The sequence below is a fragment of the Ursus americanus genome, chromosome 5 (assembly GCF_024610735.1).
Source record: "Ursus americanus isolate L20-20 chromosome 5, mUrsAme1.1.p, whole genome shotgun sequence".
NCBI classification, from domain to species: domain Eukaryota; kingdom Metazoa; phylum Chordata; class Mammalia; order Carnivora; family Ursidae; genus Ursus; species Ursus americanus.
In genome coordinates this window covers 14,170,014-14,195,252 of record NC_142131.1, presented here as the reverse complement: position 1 = coordinate 14,195,252, position 25,239 = coordinate 14,170,014, and the positions used below count along the sequence as shown (strand labels likewise).

Here is a 25,239-nt window from a genome sequence, read left to right as displayed (position 1 = left end):
TGGACATTTAAGTAGTATCAATTTTTTTCATATTATAAATAACACTTTGGTGGAAATCTTTGTACATAAGGGTCACTCTTCCCTCTGACCCTATTTAGCATTATTTCCATAGGGCAGAGTCTCAGAAGTGGGACTACTCAGTCAAAGTTATGAATAATTTTAAGGCTCATATGCATTTGCTTTCCAAAAGAGTTAGTTAAAACTGTATTACCATTAAAAATATATTACTCTATAGAATTATGCCCATTTTACAACATCATGGATAGCATTGAATAATTTTACTAAGACTTTAATATGATTCTCTTGTGTTTGAATTTTAGAGTTTGGAATTTTAACTAAGTATGAAGTCATAATTTCATATAGTCAAATTCATTTCACACAGAAGCTCTGTTTCATAATCATAGATTATAGGTCTGCTAATTGGTCGTGAACTTTAAGATTGCAGATTGGTTTAGCACAGATTGTGATTAAGATTCTAGTCTAAGGGTATTTTAAGGACAACCATATAAATTATTTTTCCCTTTCAACCTTAAAAAGTATCTGAGGCAATGTGAGATTTTGCTTTCAGTGGCTGAATTAGATCTTACTGAGCTGACCTTTTCCAGGTTATAACTATAGACTCTTGAATATGTGAATAATAATAACAATAAAAAGCAGCTACTTGATGGTCCAGGGGAGTGAACAGAAGCAGACAGGTCCTGGTGAGAAATCCATGCCTGGAGGAGGTGAGGGAGATAAAGACTTATTTAAATAAGTAGAGAGATAAACTATGTTTATGAATTGGAAAATTAGAAGTTATTAAGATGGCAATTCTTCCATATTGGTACATAGGGTCATTATGGTCCCATTGAAAATACTAGCTGGCTTTTAAAAAAGAAAACTGACTTCAAGGTTAACCTTATTAGTGATGCCATGTAGATAGCAGGTATCTCCTGACATTATGTGGTAAGAAGTATATGGAACCTCTGTGTCATTCTTTCTGAAAACCCATGAGTACAGTCTAATCATGAGAAAAACATCACATAAACCAAATTTGGGGACATTTTACAAAATACCTGACCAGTACTCCTCAAGACCGTTAAGGTCATCCATGAACAACAAGGAAAGGTTGAAAACTGTCACAGACTAGAGAAGAGAGGGAAGACATGATGATTAAATGCAATGTGGTATTCTAGATTGGATCCTGGAACAGAAAGAGAACATTTATTTAAAAACTGGGGAAATCCAAATTAGGCCATCAATTAATAGCAATGTACCAATGTTGGTTTCTTAGTTTTGACATATGTGCCACAGTAATGTAAGATGGTAACATTGGGAAACAGAAACTGGGTGAGAGTGTATGGGAACTCTCCATTCTGTCTTTGTACCTCTTCTGCAAATCTAAAATTATTCCAAAATAAAAAGTTTATTAAAGAAAATAAGAGATTGACAAGCTTAAATATTTTATTTATTGGAGAGAAAGAGAGAGAGAGAGAGAGAGAAAGTGAGCATAAATTGGGGAAAAGGGCAGAGGGAGAGGGAGAAGTACGCTCATTGTTGAGTGGGGAGCCCGATGTGGGGTTTGATCCCAGGACCCTGGGATCATGACCTGAGCCAAAGGCATACACTTAACTGAATGCGCTACCCAGGTACCCCAAGATTAATTTATTTTCAAATAAAGTGCCCAGGTAATCCAGTGGGGGAAAGGGTAGTCTTTTCAACAAAGGTGTTAGAACAACTAAATATCTCTATGGAAAAAATGAACTTTGATCCTTACCTCAACCTTATATAGAAATTACCTTGATATGGACTATAGACCTTAATTTAAGAGTTTAAAGCTATGAAACTCCTATCCCTCCCCCACACACCAAAATAGGAGAAATTTTTGTGACATTGGGTTAAGCCAGTGGTTCTCAATGGGTGGCAGTTTTGTTCTTCAGTGGACATTTGGTAATGTCTGGAGATTTTTTTTTGATTACCACAACTGGTGTGAGGAACATACTATTGATATCTAAGTAGAGTCCAGGCGTGCAAATGAACATCCCACAATGCACAGGCTAGGCCCATACAACAAAAAATTATCAATATATCAGTAGTACAGAGTTTGAGAAAGCCTGGGTTAATCAATGGTTTCTTAGATAGATAGAGATATCATGAATCATAAAAGAAAACTAAATAAATATTTAAATAAGAATAAATAAAAATTATAAATAAAAATTTAAAGCTTCTTTTTCGTGAAAGACACTGTTAAGAAAATGAAAAGGCACCACAGACTGGGAGAAGGTATCTGACAAAAGGCTTGGATATATAAAGAGAAGTCTTATGACCAATAAAAAGAAAACAATCTAACCAAAAATAGGCAAAAGATTTGAACAGACAATTCAAAAAAGAACATACAAAAATGGCCAATAAGCACATGAAAAGATGCTTAACGATACTAGTCATCAGGGCATGCAAATTAAAATCTTAATGAGATACCAACACACACTCATTAGAAAAGCTAAAATTAAAAAGCCTGGCAACATCAAGTGTTGACAAAGATTTGGAGCAACTGAAACTCTCATACATTGTAGGTGGGATTGCAAAATGGTTCAGCTGCTTTGGAAAACATGTTGGCACTGTCTTAGACAGTAAGCATATACTTATCATAGGACCCAGTATTGCTACTTTGTAGTTATATAGCCAAGAGAAATGAAAATATGTATCTATACAAAGGCTTGTATGTGAACATTTATAGCCACATTATTCATAATAGCCTCAAATGAAACAATCCAATTATCCATCAACTGGTTAATGGATAAAGAAGTTGTGGTATAACCATACCATGAAATTCTAAATGACAATACAAAAGGAACAAAATACTGGTGTACAACAGCATGGATGAATTTCAAAAACTTTTTGCTAAGTAAAAGAGGCCATAAAATTATATTCTATATGATTCTGTTCATAGGAAATTCTAGGAAAGGTAATACTATAGTAACAAAGTGGATCAGTGGTTGCTTGAGGCTAGGAGGGGATCATCTGCAAAGAGGAAATTTTTTAGGGTGATTGGAAATATTTTATTTATTTATTTATTTATTTATTTATTTATTTATTTATTTATATTTTTAAATATTTCATTTCTTTATTTGTCAGAGAGAGAGAGCACAAGCAGGGGAAGCAGCAGGCAGAGGGAGAAGCAGGCTCCCTGCTGATCAAGGAGCCCGAGGCAGGACTTGATTCCTGGACCCTGGGATCAGGACCTGAGCCGAAGGCAGATGCTTAACTGACCACGCCACCCAGGCATCCCTGGAAATATTCTGTAACTTGATTGTGGTGATGGCTCCATGACTACATACAATTATGAAAACTTATCAAACTACAGTTAAAGTAAGTGACTTTTATGTTCAACTCAACCAATAGAAATATAAATTGAAAAAAAGAATTTGAGACTTTGGAATTAATAACACACCACTAAAGGAATAGGAACCAAATAATAAAGGAAAAAGTTAATTATATCTAAAAACCAGCTAATAGTAATTATTGAAATTGAGCACTAAATTTAGCTTTGAGTTTCTTGGTATATAATACAAAAAAGAAAACTTCATGTGCTGTGGACTTTTTATTATATCATAAATGGAAGAGTATTTGGTTGTAGACTGCACATTTTTTTTTCAATCAGTAAAGAATATTATTTGTGAGAATCTTCACATCAGAACATTAAATACCATACAGTGGACAATATATTCTAAAGGACTGAAAAAGTTGAAAATATTCTTTATATGATTGTATGGTTGACTCTTACACTGACCATGAATAAATCTTTTTATTTTTTTTTTCCCTAGGAGCAAAAGTAAAGTACATAGCTTCTTATTATTCTACCCTTTGGAGCAGCTTTTCAGATGTCAGTAATCTGACCAAGAAAAGTTTATGTGAGATCAAGAACGAAGGAGGTATGTTAAAGTTCATGGAGAGAGACTGAGGTATAATCTATGACGCTTGCAGGTGTTGACATTTTTATAAGAATCGAACATCCTAACCCTAGGGGAACTCACCCCACCCTGTGTGGAGTTTATCTCTTTAAATGTTTAGACAAGCATTCTGTTGAATTCCTAGTTTTTAAATTACAAGCAGAGAAGACAAATTCCACTGATAAGAATCAATACTTAGAACTTCTTTGATAGAACTTTAATAAGGACCATGTACAATGTTTTGATTTGAGGTGGTCTGCTGCCTGATAAGCTTGCCAAGTTATCTTCAAGATATAACCTCAGGTAATGACATTAGTTGACCTGTTGAATTATTTGGTATTTTCCATTTGCGTGCTGCTGAAATTTGTATGTGGAAAATGAAGAATTGGGTCCTAGCATACTTGATATTGGATTGTCGCTGACTTCTGAAGCAGATGATCAACAGATTCAGTTACTTTCTGTGACCTTTGGTAATTAGCAAAGGGGACAGTTCTCGCATTCCCACCACCTGTGCCAGGACCCAGTTCAGACTATTTAGGTAAGGGTATGGTTAAAGGGGTGGGGGTGGGGGCTTTGGAAACAGTTACAATAAATCCCTTCAAGGGTTATAATACGCTCTGTGAAGTGCTCATCCCTGCCTCTTTCAAACACCTCTGCAATGGACTGAATGGTTATGTCTCTGCAAAATTCAGATGTTGAAATCCTAATCCCCAAGGTGATGGTATCAGGAAGCAGGGCCTTTGGGAAGTGATTAGGTCATGAGGGCTCCATGGGATCAGTGCCCTTATAAAAGAGACCACAGGGAGATCCCTTAGCCACGTGAGGACACACCAAAAAGACACAGTCTGTGTACCATGAAGTGAACTTTCATCAGACACTGAACCTGCTGGTGCCTTGATCTTGGATCTCTCAGCTTCCAGACTGTGAGAAATAAATTTTTTTGTTGTTTATAAGCTACCCAGTTTATTATATTTTTGTTAAAGCAGCTGGAATGAGTAAGAAAACCTCCTAATTTCCATGCATGACCCAGATCTGGTCAATGAGACAATTGCTTACCTCTATCCCCCTGGTCACCATCATAAGCAGGGTAGCAGAAGAGCTAAAAGCCTAGGTCCTAGAGATGGACTGTGTGGTAGACATACGACAGTATAGCAGTTTAGTATCTCTTGACCATCCACTCCATGTTTTGATGGTTTCTTGCCTTATGAATTTCCCCTCCGCAAGGTAGCATAAAAACAAAAAGTGACTTTTCCCAGTCTCCCCTGTAGCTAATGTCTAGATAGGAAACCGGAGTGTTACCAATTTGATGCACTAGGGAAGACCCTGAGTCATAAGTGAGCTGTGGAAGGAAACAGGCTGGGCAAGGCATCGTTTTGCTGGCTATAGAGTGGATGGCAGAAGCCAACCCCTTGTAGGATCAGTGGTAGCAGCGGTTTCATTCGTTGAATTTTTGAGTGTGATACTGACAGAATCCTAAGACAAAGCCTTAAAACTGGCCCAGCTTAAAGTTCTAGCCTTATGACACAACTGAAATATTTTTTCTAATATTCTTGACTCTAGTGAGTCAGTCTCATCCTCTTTTGTGCCTACCTTTAACAGTGATAATTTCATAGTATTTACAATTTTATAGTAGCTTCTTTGGAGACTTTATTCTAAAAGCTCATTTGAAAATTATTGGTACTAAGAATACTATACAAGCGCATTATGGCACATAATTACCACTGAATCTAATGGAGACATCTATTTTTCTACTGTATTATACTTGTTTGTGATGTGAGTGAGTCTTTCTGGGACCCAGCACAATGACTCTTAAACCTCACTGTGCACAGTCACCCATAGAGCTTGTTAAGATGTATATTCCTGAGCTCTACCCACAGAGATTCTGATTCATTTGGTTTGATGTGGAGCCCAGCAATCTGCAGTTTAGTAGCTTTTCAGGTGATTCAGATGCAGGTAGTCCACAGACTGTACTTCTGTAAACATTGGACTGTAGTTGAGCTTCTCACACATCTTTTTTCTGTATTTACCCTCACTCGTCAGTGTTTGCCCAGTGTCTGACACATGGTAGGTACTCCATAAGTATTTACTTAATGGCGGAATCTTTTTATTGCATGATGAATAATAAAGAACAGAAATATTGAAAATAGTCACACTTTACATATATGTGTTGCTCAAAATCTAAGAATGCTTTGGAACTAAAGAAGCAAATTGAATAATATTTTTCCATACAGTGATTCATCAGATTCTGTCTGGTCAAACTTATGGTTCAGTGGGCTTCCCACTGAAGCCAGGATTGATTTTTAATGGTCAAACATAAGATTCTATATTCTGATTTCTGATTTACATATATATCAGGGGAAATTGTATCCATATGGCTGATATGTTTATTAGTAAACAAGGTGTCTTTTTCCAGAGCTCTAATGCTTGAGTTCTAGCAGGACTTTCCCTCCTACTGTTCTTTTAGTCCTCCCCTCTGTGACACTATCTCTGGTATCAGGAGCTTAAGTTTGAGAAAAACAGCATTTTTGAAATAGTAACTTCTGAGACACAATTATGTATTGATGATATAGAGATGACAATCACAGGGCTCAGATGAAACTTCATTTATTTCTTCAACTGTGGCTCTTTGTCTGCCAAGGTTTGACTAGTTAGGCATGATAAACAGAGCCAATAGCAGGTAAACTTGGTTTGAAAAGAGAAAGATCAGGAACAAAGATCTGTAGCTGAAAGCACTCAGAATAGGTGTACTCACCACTGGCCCTGGTCATGGAAGTCTTGTACTGCTCATTTCCACTTGTAGGGATTCTGACTGTCATGCATTGTCTCATTCAGATGACCCCTCTTCCAGAAAGATTTTTTTTTTTTTTTGGTTTTTCCCATCTGCGTCTAGTAGGATCTTGTCAGAACCTCTATTTCATAGTTATTTCTGTGAATCTTCTATCTCTTCCATCAGACTGTTAGCATTCTGAGGGCAAGGTAACTGAACTGAATAAGGACTCCATAAAAATGTGAATGAGCTGCTTGCAAAGGGCCCATGTTTTCTTGCTATGAATGGAAGGACTGGGGCAAATATGCTAAAATGTACTAAGGGCTTTTGAGAGAGTTTTTGTTGAAGAGTGGGGGGGAAGGAAGGTAAGAATTTTAAAAATAGGGGAGTAGAGAACTTCTGGAAATTGGTGGTGTACCCATTTAATGGAATACTAAATGACAATGGAGAGAAGGATCTTTGCAAGGGGTATAAATGAGGCAATGATTCATTCACTTTTCCTTTTTAAAAACAACTTGGTGAGATGTATTTTACATATCATTAAATCCATCCATTTCAAGTGTACAATTCAATGATTATTAGTAACTTCACTGAGCAGTGCAACCATCACCATAAATTAGTTTTAGAGCATTTTCATTTTCCCAACGAGATCCCTTATGACCATTTATAGTTATTCCCATTAATACTCCCAAGCCCAGGCAACTACCAATCTGTTTTATGTCTATAAATTTGCCCTTTTTGGGTACTTCATATAAATAGAAGCATGCGATATGTGGTATCCCGTGTCTGGCTTCTTTTTCTTTACATAATGTTTTTGAGGTTTATGTGTGATGTAGCATGTGTTGGTAGTTCTTCCTTTTTATTGTCAAATAATATTCCATTATATGGATGTACCACACTTAGTATATCCATTTACTGGTTCATTGACATTCAAGTCATTTCCAGTTTGGGACTATTATCAACATTTCTCTATTCTGCAATGAAAATTTCCATACCAGTCATGGTATAGACACGTTTAAATCTTTCTTATGTCTGTATCTAGGAGTAGAATTGCTGGGTCATTTGGTAGTTTTATGTTTAGCTTTTTGAGAAACTTCCAAACTGTTTTTCAAAGTGTCTGCACCATTTTATATTCTCACTAGCAATGTATGAGGGCTCCCATTTCTCCACATCCTCATCAACATTTATAATTATCTGCATTATTTATTACAACCATTCTAATGGGTGTGAAATGATATCTCATTCTTATTTTAATTTACATTTTCCTAATGACTACAAATGTTGAACATCTTTTCCTGACTTTATTAGCCATTAACCATTTGCATATCTACTTTATAGTGAAATAACAACTCATATATTTTACCCATTTTTAAATTGGGCTGTCTTTTGGGGCTCCTGGGTGGCTCAGTTGGTTAAGCGTCCAACTCTTGGTTTCGGCTCAGATCACGATCTAGAGGTCATGAGGTTGAGCCCAGCGTAGGGCTCCATGATGAAAGTGGAGTCTGCTTGAAATTCTCTCTCTCCTCTCCCTCTGCCCCTCCCCCACTCCACTTGCATGTACACACTCTCTCTCTTAAAAAAATTTTTGGGTTGTCTTTTTATTATTGAGTTGTAAGAATTATTTGTATAATTTTGGATATAAATTCTTCATTAGATGTGTTTTGTAAATATTTTCTCATAGTTTGTTCCTTGTCTCTTTTATTTTCTTAAAGCTGTCTTTTGTAGTGCAGAAATTTTAAAGTTTGTTAATGTCCAGTTTGTTAATTTTTTCTTTTATGGAATGTGCTTTTGGTGTCATATCTAAAAAAGTTTTCCCTTTCTTAAGGTCTCAGAGATTTCCTCCTATATTTTTTTCTATTTAGCTCTTACATTAAGTCTTACAGACTTAAGTCTGTGATTCATTTGAGTTAAAGGTCTAAGTTCATCATTGGGCATGTGGATATCTACTTGTCCTTACTTGTCTTATAAACTGACTATTGAGTGCTCGGCTTTAGGGTAGGCACTTGTAATACAAAAATGAATAATATGATTTTCAATTCGAAGTATAATCTAGGGAGGAATATAACATAACCAAGGAGTATAGAACAGAGGAACACAGCAACTCAAGATCTGGTGAGCTCAAGAAGAATGACTCTGAGATAAAATCGAGGAAGTGGCTTCAGTGTTCTCAGGGAAAAGACGTGTACGTATTAGCCCAGTCTAGTGTAACGATTCCAGCTTCTTTGGTCTCTTAACACACTAGTTTGTCACCATCTGTTTTAAGGTATATCCCCCAAAATTTATGATTAATGAAGAGTTCAAATACAGATGTGTTTGCTAATTATTTTTTTAAAAAGCACTTGCTATTCTTAGAGTGGGGGCTATAGTGAGTAATATCTTAGAATTCATCACATCTCAGGTTATACCCTGAAAACATGTCTCTCATGTGGACATTATTTTTAAAAATGTTCAAAAACTCTGGTTTAGTGGATGAACATTAGATTAGGAATCAAGAGAGTTAGTCTGGGACTAACACTAATGGCTTTGTGTTGTTGGATCATCACCTAACTTCTGAGACCTTCAGTTTGCTCCCAGTTTAAAGTAGCAGTTCATTTTCAAACCCTTTACCTTGGAATGTTCTATTTGTTCATTTAATTAACATTTACTGAGTACTCACTTTGTGCTAGGCACTGTGAGGCACTATTAAGAAAAGGTAAGACATTGGCCACAGCAACTTTTTCATGACACATCTCCAAAGGCAAGAGAAACAAAAGATAAAATGAACTTGTGGGACTTCATCAAGATAAAAAGCTTCTGCACAGCCAAGGAAACAGTCAAAAAAACTAAGAGGCAGCCCACGGAATGGGAGAAGATATTTGCAAATGACACTACAGATAAAAGACTGGTATCCAAGATCTACAAAGAACTTCTCAAACTCAATACACAAGAAACAAATAAACAAATCATAAAATGGGCAGAAGATATGAACAGACACTTCTCCAATGAAGACATACAAATGGCTAACAGACACATGAAAAAAATGTTCAAAATCATTAGCCATCAGGGAAATTCAAATCAAAACCACCTTGAGATACCACCTTATGCCAGTTAGAATGGCAAAAATTGACAAGATAAGAAACAACAAATGTTGGAGAGGATGTGGAGAAAGGGGATCCCTCCTACATTGTTGGTGGGAATGCAAGTTGGTACAGCCACTTTGGAAAACAGTGTGGAGGTCCCTTAAAAAGTTAAAAATTGAGCTACCCTATGATCCAGCCATTGCACTACTGGGTATTTACCCCAAAGATACAGACGTAGTGAAGAGAAGGGTCATATGCACCCCAGTGTTCATAGCAGCAATGTCCACAATAGCTAAGTCGTGGAAGGAGCCGAGATGCCCTTCAATAGATGACTGGATTAAGAAGATGTGGTCCACATCTACAATGGAATATTACTCAGCTATCAAAAAGAACGATTTCTCAACATTTGCTGCAACATGGACGGGACTGGAGGAGATTATGCTAAGTGAGATAAGTCAAGCAGAGAAAGACAATTATATGGTTTCTCTCATCTATGGAACATAAGAACTAGGAAGATCGGTAGGAGAAGAAAGGGATAAAGAAAGGGGGGGTAAACAGAAGGGGGAATGAAGCATGAGAGACTATGGACTCTCAGAAACAAACTGAGGGCTTCAGAGGAGGGGGGTGGGGGAATGGTATAGGCTGGTGATGGGTGTTAAGGAGGGCACGTATTGCATGGTGCACTGGGTGTTATACGCAACTAATGAATCATCGAACTTCACATAAAAAACCAGGGATGTACTGTATGGTGACTAACATAATATAATAAAATATGATTATAAAAAAAAAGAAAAGGTAAGACAAAGAAGCCAGATGCTTTTATAAAGAGAAATGAGAAAAAAAAATCATTAGAAGATAATGTTGCACATTTAATGTTACCTCTATGATTTCCCTGGTCTAGAAATGCATATCTCTTCTGATCTAGGAGTTAACTGGGGAAGATAAAACAAGAAGGAAAATGACTCCAAAGATCAGTTTATAGAGTGTGCTCTGTAAGAGAGAATTCACATGTTAGACATGTGACAGAGGAGTTCCAGCCTATATAACTGCAACCTACCTTTGGACAATGAGATTTCTTCACATTGTGGTAAAAAAGTATATTTATTTCTCTAAGAGAAGTAGAAGGGAAAGGTATATAACCCTTGGGACTATATAAAGAACTTGGTAGATATTGGGTATATAAATCTCTTTATTGTATTGAAGATTATAATGGATACTTCTTATATTTCAGGTTTTCCTAAAGAGCAAACCTATAGTATGAGACATTTTGTTAAGAAGTATTTTAATGTAATACAAGAACATGAATGTGATATAAATCAACTTCATGCCCCTGTTTTCAAGACTTGTCTTTCAGCTTCTGAGTTACATTCTTCAGTACATTTTCTGAACTTCCTTTTATAACTACAGTACCTTCAAACTTGAACCTAAATTATCTAATAGCCTTTTGTGTAATGTACAGACATGAAACCTCTGACTTTTGAAAAGTTTTTTAGGTTAGGGGTGTCTATGCTCCTTTGGCTTGGATTTATTATCCTATTCTCCCCTGTTTACCTCCACACACATGTATGTTTTCTCTTTTTGACAGTATATTGTCTGGGGCTGCTTGTATTTGAGTACTGGAACTGTTTGCAAAGTTATAAAAAAAAATAAACTAACGTTCCATTCCATTCCATTCATATAACTTTATAATCTTTACTTGGCAGATGTACCGTTTAGGGGCAACCGTAGCTCAAGTGTACTTAGTTATGCCCTAACTATACATTGTGTTTTGAAAAGACCTTGCCGATCGGTCAGGATGCTTGGTTGCAACAGACAGAAATTCAACTCAAACTAACTCAAACAAAAAGAGAATTTATTAGGCTCTTTTACCTAGAAAGTCCCAGTGTGGAAGTGGCCTTAGCACAGCTGAATCCAGGGACTCAACAGACTTCTAGGCTCTCTTGACTTCTGTCACTCAATTCGGTATTCCTCAGGGTATTGACATCATTCTCTAGCAGATTCTCTGTATGTGATAATCAGTGATGGCCACTGACTCTGGCACCTCCAGACTCCTCTGGTCTTCTATAAGTCAAGGTCAGAGGAAGAGAGACTCTTTGGGGTCCATATACTGCCTCTCATCAGGGGACTCTGATTGGTTTTGCTTGGGTCATATGTTTATCTCCATGTACTAATCTGTGACGAGCAGAAGGTATAAAGATTGACTAGCCCAGGAGCTGTCCCAGCTCCTGAAGTTAGGTCAGAGTAAGGCCTCCTGATTGACAAATTCTCCAGAGCCACATGGAGTGAAAGAGGAGCAGGATCCTAGTGGATGCCAGGAAGACACAAACAACAGATGTCCACTACATTTGGTAAGGTGTTACTAAACACTTTTAAGTGCAAGGAACACTGGCTTTCATTTGCCACAAAACCCCAAAGCTGCTACTAATCATGTTGCAATATGTACTTATCTTTGAAACCATCCCAAATATTCTAGAGATCTGTTTAACTCAAGAGAGAACTTGATCTTACTTACAGATACCTTTTTACTGAATTGACATTCAGTGTCAATTCTTAAAATTAATTTTCAAACCTTATCAAATTTTTATAAATATTCTCATTGTGATTACTTGGACAAACTATGCTTATTTCACAATAAAAATCACAGGCATTTTACTTGAGAGAGATTATTTAAAAGGTAATTCTTCTTAGGTAATTTGGGTGTGTTGGTGGTGGTTGGTTACTTAGAGTTAAAAAAATTTTTTTGGATGGAATTTATTTCAAATCCTTACTTAAAGACTAGAAAAGAGTTTTTAAGTGACCACAGTTATAACCTTCCAGTAAGCCACATTTCCTTTCCTCTTATTTCTCAGATCTTGACACTGATAAGCTTTCTGATAGGGGAAAATTCCAAAACACACATGAAGGAGAGAATTACATTGAGGTGTTTTAAATAGCTAGTCCAAATACAGTAGTCGTTTTTTTTCTTTTTCATACTCACAAATTAGGACAGCTCCAGCTTTTAAAATAGAGTAAGAAGAAGGGGTGGCACACATACAGAGCAAACCAACATCTAAATATAGCGTATTAGAATTCTTTGCATATCAAAGATGAGTTATAAAATGTAAGTTGATTTGGGTTTTAGAAAATGTTCTGGATGTTAGCCGTGTTGCCATGCTCTAGAGCTTTATGGGGTCTGCGTCATAGGATGAAAGAATATTACCAAAAGGCCCTGCCTTATTGTTACATTAAACCTTTTCAGACTATGTCTGGTGTAGATATATTATATACAGAATTTCTATGTATATGCTTAATTTTAGCAAGAGCATATCTTGTTCTTGCAATCTACTGCTCATAAAATTAGAAGCATTATGTGAATGACTTGTTCCTAGGAAATACACACTGAAATATTTAGTGGTAAAAGGCATAATGTCTCCCACTTATTCTCAAATGGTTTAGAACAACAGTAATAATCACATGACATTCTATTATACAAATGTTTCATTATTTATTCAGTCTGTCCTATCTTGTGATTATATGTGGAGGGAGAGGAGAAAACTGGGTAACTTCAACCCAGGTAATTGGGTTTTCTTTAAGTAGTTTTATTATTTGGCCTGAAATGCTATACATTCCGAAGTTTTAGACCATGTTCCAAAGTCAATATACATGCCATTAGACTTAATAATTGAGTTGACTATGCATTTAAAATATTACTTCAAAGGATTTCTGGTAAAATGTGGGAATGGAGTTATGAGTAGATGAGAGATTCAACACCATTTTAGCAGATAGAAAGCAAAGACTAAGATACTAGAACATGAGTCTCCAGTTTGAAAGGGCCCACTGAGTGCCTAACATTATGCCTAACACGGTGAATGAAAAGGGACACTTGTAAAGCAAATCTTCATAAAATTTCAGCACTGTTGGATTAAAGAGGAAATGCTGGGAAACCATGTCACATGCAATAGCTAATAGAATGGCATAATACATCTCAGCAGAAATTTTGGAAAGTAGAAGACAATAAAGTAATGCCACTAAGATTCTGAGAAAAACTGCCTTTCAACCTAGAATTCTATATTCAGCCAATCAATCAATTGTGAGGATAGAAGAGAGAACGTTTTGATAAACAAAGTTTTGAAAAATTACCTCCTTGGAGTCTTTTCTTAGGAGGTGACTGGAAGATCTAGTCCAAGAAATTGAGGGTGCAACCCAAGAAAGACAAAAAAGTCCCAAGGCCCAAGAAACAGGGTATCCAACTTAGGCGATTGGCAAAGGAAGTTTCAGCTTTGCATTGAGCCTAGGAAGCTACCAGCTGCAGACTGTAGCAAGAGGATGCAAGTTCCATAATGGAAACTGGGGGAAGAAATGAAATGGATGGATTATTTGATTATACTAAACTGCTCAGCAGTTAATTTTGATGGGTCTGTGATCAATATGATGGAGCATTTGGGAAAAAAATATCAAAATTTCTAATATTGATAATTTAAGGAATTCAGGTATAATATATTATTTAGAAACATGGAAGTTAAATAACTAGAAGAAATAGTTAAAGGGATAAAAGTGGTTATTCATGGGGAAGAATGCAGCTAGATCTGATGAAGTTGATTATCAGCTTTTTTTTTTTTTAAAGATTTTATTTATTTATTTGACAGAGATAGAGACAGCCAGCGAGAGAGGGAATACAAGCAGGGGGAGTGGGAGAGGAAGAAGCAGGCTCATAGCGGAGGAGCCTGATGTGGGGCTCGATCCCGGAATGCCAGGATCACGCCCTGAGCCGAAGGCAGACGCTTTAACCGGTGTGCCACCCAGGCGCCCTGATTACCAGCTTTTTAGTACTATTTGATCATATTATCAAGTATATCAGTTATGTTGATTAAAAATAAGAATCAAGTGGAAATAAAAGTAGTTCGTACTAAAATAAGCCATGTGAAGGTGTTAATAATAGAGGAAACTGGGTGTATGGCATACGGGAACTCTTCTTCACAATTTTTCTGTAAATCTAAAACTGTTATTCCAAAAGATAAAGTCTTAAAAATTGAACCGCAGAAACATGAAAGATGAAAGAAAGAAAGGAGTACACTATAATGCATAATATATCATATATTAAGTGTAGTACAATAAAAATTAATGAACATCAAAATATATAAAAATAAAATTTATTTCATTACTGATTTTCAAAAAATTATGAAAAATAAAATTTTGCATTATTGTTAATAAATCTTGTCTATACATATTTGTCTTACATTTTGAATTATTCAGTATTACCAGACACTTTATTCTTTTTCATGGAAACTTTTGATTTTTTATATAGTGAATAAATATCCTTGTTTAAGATTAGGTGGGTAACATGTTTCAGTGGACTAATTAGTTTTAGATTATGATTATTCAAGTTAACCTCTTCATCCCCACTTAGGCATCCCAAACCAGTGAAAGCAGACAGATTAGAAGTTGTGCAGGACTAGTTGGGGTTCATGTAATGAATGAGTATATATGGCTAGGCCACTTCTTCAAAATGATGCACTATCTATTTTCGGGCATTATTGTTCCCCTTTTCCTCTCCATCAGTTTGGCTAAATGGTAGTTCAGTTTCATAGGGATTAAGTGATTTATCTGTTGATCTAGTGGTAGACTGAGACTTAGAAATCAAACCCTCTATTGCCAGGGGTAGGGGTATAACTTTATCCTGGGACACCAAAGATATTGGTATCTCCCGTTGGCGTCATAATAATAGGCACTAGACTTGAAAGTGTAAACTCCAGGTTCGTGAGATTGACCCTGAAGCAAAACCATGTTAGTCATATTATGCTTGGACTAGGGTCAGTAGCATGTTTTAGGGCAGTTTTACTTATTTCCTTATCCCTTTCTATACTTTTAAAATCTCTTTTTATATTCCAAGAACCAGACATTGTAGGAAACTCCTCTCATACCTTGTTTTCTCTCAGTAGATTGAGCAAATGAAAATGACAGTCCTGCAATAGCTAAATATCTAAGCTAAAACATATTTTAAAAGCTCTAATTGGTATAATAACCTGTAATTTTCTTTTCTTTTTTGACATCACCCATTTTGTATCTTGCATTTCCAGTTTCCCTCAATCACATAATTATCTGATATTCTCGTGGATTTTAAGAGGTGGTTTTGGTGTCATATTCTTCAATTAATTGACCATTTGCTTGCATTAAATGTAATCTTTTGTGCTTTGACTTCCTGCCTATGGGACATTTGAGTTTAGTAGAACCTTTGGAGGCTTTTTTCCTGATTTGTTGACTTTAATACTAGTTCCTGGTCCAAGTGAGAAACGTTGGAGGCAGTACAGAGAATATTTGTCTGTGTACTTGCAGATTAAGCTTCCCAAAGAGTAATACTATTTCTGGGTGCAAGATTGGATTGACTACCTTGGTTCTGTTTATTTTCATTGTGTGAATAATGGCTAGATAAACTTATTTTCTTTGGCCATTCCGTTGACTTTGGAACTTGGTTATAGCTCTTTTGTGGACTGTTGGAGACTGAATGTTTGTGACCTGTCAAGATTCTTTTGTTGAAGCACTACTCCCACCAATGTGATAGTATTTGAAGGTAGGGCTTTTGGGAGATATTTAGGTTTAGATGAGGTTGTAAGTGTGGTACTCCCACGATGGAATTAATACCCTTATAAAAGGAGGAAAAGACATGAGAGCTCTCTCTCTCTCTCCATGAGCACACAGTAAAGAAAGGCCATGTGGGCACACTTCTAAGCCAGGGAGAGCACTCACCAAGAATCATTTCTGCTGTCACCTTGATCTTGGATTTCCCAGTTTCCAGAACTGTGAGAAATAAATATCTGTTGTTTAAGGCACAGATCGGTTTATGGCATTTTGTTGTAGCGCAGCCTGGCTGTCTAAGACATAGCCCTTTCCAGTTTTTGGATTCAATGTAAATAGAATAGGGCAATTAAACTTAACCAGTATTGAGCATTTGGAGGTGATATTAATTCTACTTCCTTTAGACCTAATAACACCCATTTATTTCTCCTGGCACCATACTTTAAAATCAAATATAAAAATAGATATTTTTTGGAGACAATATCTTTTTGTTTGTAAGCATTTTAGTTATCCTTTCATTTGGCCATGTCCAGCATTTTTTTTTTTTGTCAGCAATCTAGATGAATACAGTAATGTAAATATCTTATTTTTCCTTTCTATGGTGTCCATCCCCCTACAACCTGATTATAGTGCCTTGTTTTCCCTGGGAAATCACCTTTCCCCATTTTCACTCGCCAGTCCATGCAATTGAAGGGAGGTTTACTTCATCCATGGCTCCAGGAGTGAATGTGATATTCAGATGAGGACAATCAGAGAACTACATCTCCTGACTACAGTGATTGGTTCTGAGATGGACATATGAGTCATTTCAGGCCAATGAGAGATAGGCTTAAGTCTTTTGCTGAAACATTGGGACAAAGCTGGAGTCCATAAAGAGGAAAATGATGCTGAGAGAGGAAGAGTACTCAGGTGGTATTATTTGATTACCTGGATTCTGTTGTATCTGAATCTACCCTGGACTTTTTGATTGTAAAGCCAATACATTTCCTCTTTGGCTTAGTCAGTTTTAATTGAATCTTTACTTATTATAACCAAAAGAGTGCTAAAAAATGTGATTACCAAATTCATAGACAATAAGAAGCATGAAGAGATAGAGAATATATTAGAATATATTACAGAGTGAAAATCCAGAAAGATTTTAGCTAAAAAGAAGAGCATCAACTAATAAGATACAATGTAGTAGGGGTGCCTGGGTGGCTCAGCCATTAAGCGTCTGCCTTCAGCTCAGGGCGTGATCCCAGGATCCTGGGATCAAGCCCGGCATCGGGCTCCCTGGTCCTCTTCCTCTCCCACTCCCCCTGCTCGTGTTCCCTCTCTCACTGGCTCTCTCTCTCTCTGTCAAATAAATAAATAAAATCTTAAAAAAAAAAGATACAATGTAGTAGTGATAAATGTGAAGTCCAATATTTGCTCCAGATCATTAGCTGAGCAAAGTGAGGGTGAAGCTGACATGGATAAATATGAAAAAGATTAAGTCATTTTAGAGAATTGTCAGCTCAATCACAATTATTAATGTGAGAAAACTATAAAAAATATCTGTGTTCTGTTCCATTATTCACCTATCGTTTTGCCCATGCCACACTGTACCATATTGTCTTAATGACTATAGCTATACTGTAAGTCTCAAAAATTAGGTAATGTGACTCTGCCAACTTTGTTCTTCTAGACTGTTGGCTATTCTATGTCCTTTGCATTTCCATGTAAATAAAATATTGTGAGTTTCCCCAAATTAAAAGGAATTAGTTAAGAGTTGCGTAATTTTTCAAGCTAGTAGGACTAGTGAATTATAAATCGTTTTTAATGCCATTGTCACTTGAACTGGAAAAAAAAATAGTACTCATTATACTTTAACAGTCCTTTGGGAAAATATGTATTGAATTATGCCAGGTCTTCAGAAATACATAGTTAAGATGCAAATGCCCTGTATTTTTATCTTTATAAACATAGTACATTTATGGGGAAATACGTAAGAAACTACTAACAGTATTTTACTCTGGGGGGCAGGTGGATCAGGTGTCTGGTAAAAGACAGAGATTTATTTTTTTGTATACACTTGAAATCCTTTAAGTTAAAAAAATCTAATAAAATTTTTCAAAATAAAAAATGTAATATACACTTTTATTATTCATGTATGTTTGAGAGCTATCTCTAAATCATAATTCCTTTGTATGCATGAAATCTGTTCTGATTTATGATTGTGGGTGCTATTTGTAGTTAATGTTACTGCGGTTTTCCCTCTTTATTTCCTGGCTCAGCCCGTCACCTGGACTGTAAGGAACTTCAATCAATCTAGTAGGTCCTGCATTTAACAAATTCTTTGATGTACCACTTAAGATTTTTATAATTGTTCTTTACCCCAAATAAATAGTAGTTATATTTTAGGGCTTACAGCTCTTTTTTAGTGCTTCTTGTTTTTGCTCAACTTTTTTTTTTTATGTGTTTGCTCAACTTAACTTACAGTTTCTTGTATATCCTAACTGTACTTAATTTTTCTAGGTCTCAATTGCCTAATCTGTAAAATGTGTTGGTTAAAGTGTGGTCCAAAGTCTCTTCTGGGCCTGTGAGTTCATAAGTTTGTCTTCCATTTCATTTAATTTGATTCCATTAATGATCCAGATGGACAGTGATGACATAATTGTCAAGACAAGACATGACATTCATAGAGTATTCAAACTTCAGGAAAGTTATGCCTGCTTTTTGCTACTCCTTAGACCTGTGATTCACAGTTCTAGTTTTAGAATATTCAGGATATCTGTAGTTACTAACAGGTGTGATAGATTGAATCATGGGCCTCTCCCTGCATCTGCACTCCTGCCATGGCTTCGTTGTGAGCATAGGATACTTCCTCAATCCTTAACTTGCTCTGGCTAATGACATATGAACAGCAGTTGTGTCATTTTTCAGCCTAAGGCTTAAGAGGGCTTGTATGCTTCCACTAGTCATCTGTGCTTCTGTTTCTGCTGGTTCAAGGAGAATGAGAACCACGGGGAACAGACCTACAGATGTTAATGAGAAGCAGAGCCGGTTGATAGAGCCCAGCTTGGATCAGCTGAGTCTCAGCTGACCTGTAGATCTTGAAGAAGAAATAATTATTAAGTCTTGATGTTGTCTGTGACACAGCATTTTTGTGATACAACAGGTACCACTGACTTTTATAAAAATGTATTTTTAAATAGGAAACACATTCACATCATTCAAAAATAAAAATATAAAAAGGCATATAGTGAAATATTTTGCTCCATGACCTGTTTCCTGTTCACCTGGGTCCTATCCAATGTCCTACCACCACAAGGTGCCCACTTGAGGGACACCTGGGTGGCTCAGTCAGTTAAGCATCTGCCTTCGGTTCTGGTCATGATCCTGGGGTTCCTGGGATGGAGCCCCATGCCGGGCTCCCTGCTCAGCAGGGAGCCTGCTTCTCCCTCTCCCTTTGCCCGTCCCCCTGCTTGTGTTCTGCCTCTCTGACAAATAAATAAGTAAAATATTTAATTGAAAAAAAAGCACGCCCACTTGATTGATTTCTTTTGTATCCTTCTAGAGTTTCTTTATGTAAATGCGAACAGACAAGAATATATAATCTTGGCTCCCCTTTCCACCATTTTACACAGTTTTATGCTTTGCTTTTTTCATCTGCTATCTTAGATATATTTGTGTATCAGTATATAGAAAGCTTCTTTATTCCTTTCTACAGCTGTGTTGTATACCATAGTAAAAGAGAATACAGTCTCTTATTGATGGTCACTTGTTTTCTATCTTTTGCTGCAATATAAATATATCTGTGGGATAAATTCTCAAGAAAAGGAAGATGTATACAGATGGAATAGCTACTGTCAAAGTGTCTTTCTTAGGGGAACACATGAATTTTAATTGGTAAGAGATATGGTAATTATCTAACAGCATTTTCCTTTAATCTGCAGGACCAGTGTAATATTTCACACAGGAAGCCATCCTACTGACATTCCAGGAGGACATGAAGGATATTTTCAGAGAGCTGACACCTATATACCAGGAAGTCCCCAGCACTTTATAGGTATCAGCTTCTTAAATCCTCGCAACATCCTGTGAAGTACTGTTACTACCCTCATCTTAAGGATGAGGAGATTGATGTGGAGGGAAGCTGAGTGACTTGTCTGATTTCATTCAGCTAGAAAGCAGTGGAGCTGGGATTCTAACTTAAGTAGACTTACTCCAGGCTAAGACTGCTAAACCATAACTTCTCTAAAATTACTTTTAAAATAAAGGTATAATTAAATTAATACTAGTATAATACCCTAAAATATTTTTCCTGACATGTCCTGTTTTGATAGCTTTCATAAAAAATAATCTATAAATTGTGTGGGGGGGTGGGTTGGTGTGTATTTGACTGTACCTATGGGAGTCAGGTGAATTTCCACTTATCAACCTGAATATGTATTAAGATATATAAGAAACCATTATGAATTCAACTCACTTTTGAACTTCTGTGGTTATAACTGTTGGTTGAATTTTTAGAAGATGTGTTTTTTAAAATGGGTTTTGGAAAATATGTGTAAGTGTCTATAATTTGCTAAGCAGATAACATACCTTTGGCACAATTAAAAATGTCACCTCTAATATACATTCATTAATATTCATGTCACTCCTGTGAATTATAGGTAATAATACAGATGAGGAAACTGAAGCTTAGCGAAAGGGGTTGACTTGCTCAATATCACCCAGATATATCGTGAGGATGATGATGATAATGAATAATATTTACTGAGTACTTACTATATACCAGGCACATTGCTAGGCCCACTTTACATGGACCCATTTAATCTTCACAACAATTCTATGAACAGTTGCTCTTACAGCTTTACAGATGATAAAGTAGGATTTAAAGAAATTTAGAAACTTTCTTAAGGCCATATAGCTAGGAAGTAATAGAGGTGGGCACTTAATCCAGGTTTGTTATTATGGTCAGTTTGATGTGTCGACTTGGGTAGGCTTCAGTTCCCACTGTAACATTCAGTGAAACACTAGCCTTGGTGTTGCTGTGAAGGTATTTTGTAGATGTGATTAAAGTCCCTAATCAGATGACTTTAAGTAAAGGAGATTATCCTAGATAATCTACATGGGCCTAACTCAGTCCGTTGAAAGGCCAGAAGAGCAGAGCTGAAGCTTCCCTGAAGAAGAAATTCTGCCTGAGGACTGCAGCGTCAGCTGCCTGAGAGTTGCAGCCTGCCCTTCCTGATGTTCTGCCCTATGGATTTCAGACTTGCCTCGCCATCTCCCGTAATCACACAAGCCAGTTCTTTGTAATAAATCTCTTAATATAAAATCTCCTACTAGTTCTCTTTCTCTGATTGAACCCTGATACATTTGTCTAAATCCACAGCTCAAGCACTAACCAGAATGCTATACTCATTCTTTGTATACAGCAAGTTAGAAATTTGAAACCAAGTCCGGAGCTCTATGCTGCATATACATCTGAACCACACATTACACTTATTCACTGCCTCAGTATAATGAGGTAATGAGCTTTTATATTTTGTACCCTCCAACTTTTGAAGGCAGACACCAGGTTTTACTTATCTTATTTTTCCTGTACTGTATATCATGCACAGAGGACGCACAGCTCTGTTGTCAAAACAGTGTCTGTCACACCTATTCACAGGCATGTCATTGCCTTCTTGGTTTTGTACTCTCTCAATTTGGAGGCCATCATTATTTTTTTTCCGCCTTCTCTTTAAGTTTTCTGTTTTAATTCTTAACTTACAAGCTTTTAGGAGCTTAGAATTTTAGTCAATGATGCTGTCCCCTTTTTTATCAATTATATATACCACATCTTCTTTATCTGTTCATCCGTCAATGGACATCAGGCAGGGCTCCTTCCATAGTTTAGCTATTGTGGACATTGCTGCTATAAACACTGGGGTGCAGGTGCCCCTTCGGGTCACTACATTTGTATCTTTGGGATAAATACCTAGTAGTGCAGTTGCTGGGTCGTAGGGTAGCTCTATTTTCAACTTTTTGAGGAACCTCCATACTGTTTTCCAGAGTGGCTGCACCAGCTCGCATTCCCACAAACAGTGTAAGAGAGTTTCCCTTTCTCCACAACCTTCCCTGACTTGTTAATTCTAACCATTCTGACTGGTGTGAGGTGGTATCTCATTGTGGTTTTGGTTTGTATTTCCCTGAAGCCGAATGATGTGGAACATTTTTTCATGTGTCTGTTGGCCATTTGGATGTCTTCTTTGGAGAAATATCTGTTCATGTCTTCTGCCCATTTCTTGATTGGATTATTTGTTCTCTAGGTGTTGAGTTTGAGAAGTTCTTTATAGATTTTGGATACTAGCCCTTTATCTGATAAGTCGTTTGCAAATATCCTCTTTCATTCTGTCAGTTGTCTTTTGGTTTTGTCGACTGTTTCCTTTGCTGTGCAAAAGTTTTTTATCTTGATGAAGTCCCAATAGTTCATTTTTTACCTTTGTTTCCCTTGCCTTTGGAAGCATATCTAGCAAGAAGTTGCTGTGGCCGAGGTTGAAGAGGTTCCTGCCTGTGTTCTCTAGGAATTTGATGAATTCCTGCCTCACATTGAGGTCCTTCATCCATTTTGAGTCTATTTTTGTGTATGGTGTCAGAAAATGATCCAGTTCATTTTTCTGCATGTGGCTGTCCAATTTTCCCAACACCATTTGTTGAAGAGACTGTCTTTTTTCCATTGGATGTCCTTTCCTGCTTTGTCAAAGATTAGTTGACCATAGAGTTGAGGGTCCATTTCTGGGTTCTCTATTCTGTTCCTTTGACCTATGTGTCTGTTTTTGTGCCAGTACCATACTGTCTTGATGATCACAGCTTTGTATTAGAGCTTGAAGTCCGTAATTGTGATGCTACCAGTTTTGGTTTTCTTTTTCAACATTCCTTTGGCTATTTGGGGTCTTTTCTGGTTCCATACCAATTTTACAATGATTTGTTCCAGCTCTGTGAAAAACGTTGATGGTATTTTGATAGGGATTGCATTGAATGTATAGATTGCCCTAGGTAGCCTGGACATTTTAACAACATTTGTTCTTCCAATCCATGAGCATGGAACGTTTTTCCATTTCTTTGTGTCTTCCTCAGTTTCTTTCCTGAGTGTTCTATAGTGTTCTGAGTACAGATCCTTTGCCTCTTTGGTTAGGTTTATTCCTAGATATCTTATGGTTTTTGGTGCTATTCTAAATGGAATTGACTCCTTAATTTCTCTTTCTTCTGTCTCATTGTTGTGTATAGAAATACAACTGATTTCTGTGCACTGATTTTATATCCTGCCACTTTATTGAATTGCTGTGTGAGTTCTAGCAATTTTGGGTGGAGTCTTTTGGGTTTTCCACATAGAGTATGTCATCTGCAAAGAGCGAGAGTCTGACTTCTTCTTTGCCAATTTGGATGTCTTTTATTTCTTTTTGTTTTCTGATTGCTGAGGCTAGGACTTCTAATACTATGTTGAACAGCAGTGGTGAGAGTGGACATCCCTGCCGTGTTCCTGACCCTAGGGGAAAAGCTCTCAGTTTTTCCCCATTGAGAATGATATTCACTGTGGGCTTTTCATATATGAATATTATGATATTGTTTTATGATTCGTGATTATGGCCTTTCTTGATATTGGTATGGTTTTCATAGATGGTCTTTATGATATTCACACTATGAAGAGTCTTAATCAAGAAAGGATGGTGTACTTTGTCAAATGCTTTTTCTGCATCTATTGAGAGGATCATATGGTTCTTGTCCTTTCTTTTATTTATATAGTTTATCACATTATTTGATATGCAGATGTTGAACCACTCCTGCAGCCCAGGATTAAATCCTACTTGGTCGTGATGGGAATAATTCTTTTAATGTCCGGTTGGATCCTATTGGCTAGTGTCTTGGTGAAAATTTTTGCATCCATGTTCATCAGGGATATTGGTCTCTAATTCTCCTTTTTGTTGGGGTCTTTGTCTGGTTTGGGGATCAAGGTAATGCTGGCCTCATAGAAAGAGTTTGGAAGTTTTCCTTCCATTTCTATTTTTTCAAACAGCTTCCAAAGAATAGGTATTCATTCTTCTTTCAATGTTTGGCAGAATTCCCCTGGGAAGCCACCCAGCACTGGGCTCTTGTTTGTTGGGAGGTTTTGATTACTCCTTCAATCTCCTTGCTGGTTATGGGTCTGTTCAGGTTTTCTATTTCTTCCTGTTTCAGTGTTGGTAGTTTATACATCTCTGGGAATACATCCATTTCTACCAGGTTGCCTAATTTGTTGGCATATAGTTGCTCATAATATGTTCTTACAACTGTTTGTATTTCTTCAATGTTGGTTGTGATCGCTCCTCTTTCATTCATGATTTTATTATTTGGGTCCTTTCTCTTTTCTTTTGATAAGTTTGGCCAGGGGGTTATCAATCTTATTAATTCTTTCAAAAAACCAGCTCCTAGTTCCGTTGATCTGTTCTATTGTTCTTTTGGTTTCTATTTCATTGATTTCTGTTCTAATCCTTATTATTCCTCTTCTCCTGCTGGGTTTAGGCTTTATTGGCTGTTCTTTCTCCAGCTCCTTTAGGTGTAGGGTTAGTTTGTGTATTTGAGACCTTTCTGGTTTCTTGAGAGAGGCTTGTAGTGCTATGTACTTCCCTCTTAGAACCACCTTTGCTGCATCCCACAGATTTTGAACAGTTGTGTTTTCATTTTCATTTGTTTCCATGAATTTTTAAAATTCTTCTTTAATTTCCCAGTTGACCCATTCATTCTTTAGTAGGATGTTCTTTAGACTCCATGTATTTGAGTTCTCTCCAACTTTCCTCTTGTGATTGAGTTCCAGTTTCAAAGCATTGTGCTCTGAAAATATGCAGGGAATGATCCCAATCTTTTGGTACCAGTTGAGACCTGATTTGTGACTCGGGATGTGATCTATTCTGGAGAATGTTCCATGTGCACTCAAGAAGAATGTGTATTC

The 25,239-nt window shown here is 36.8% G+C and overlaps 1 long non-coding RNA gene across 6 annotated transcripts in view; it reads left to right on the top strand.

The window, feature by feature from the left end:
- Positions 1-25,239, top strand: part of LOC148110039 (uncharacterized) — a 322,676-nt gene that overhangs the window by 35,968 nt on the left and 261,469 nt on the right. For all 6 annotated transcript variants that reach the window (XR_015724384.1, XR_015724383.1, XR_015724387.1 and 3 more), the window contains exons 2-4: positions 3,115-3,348; positions 3,804-3,911; positions 20,225-20,337. This is a non-coding gene — a long non-coding RNA (uncharacterized LOC148110039). The remainder of the gene's footprint in view (positions 1-3,114; positions 3,349-3,803; positions 3,912-20,224; positions 20,338-25,239) is intronic.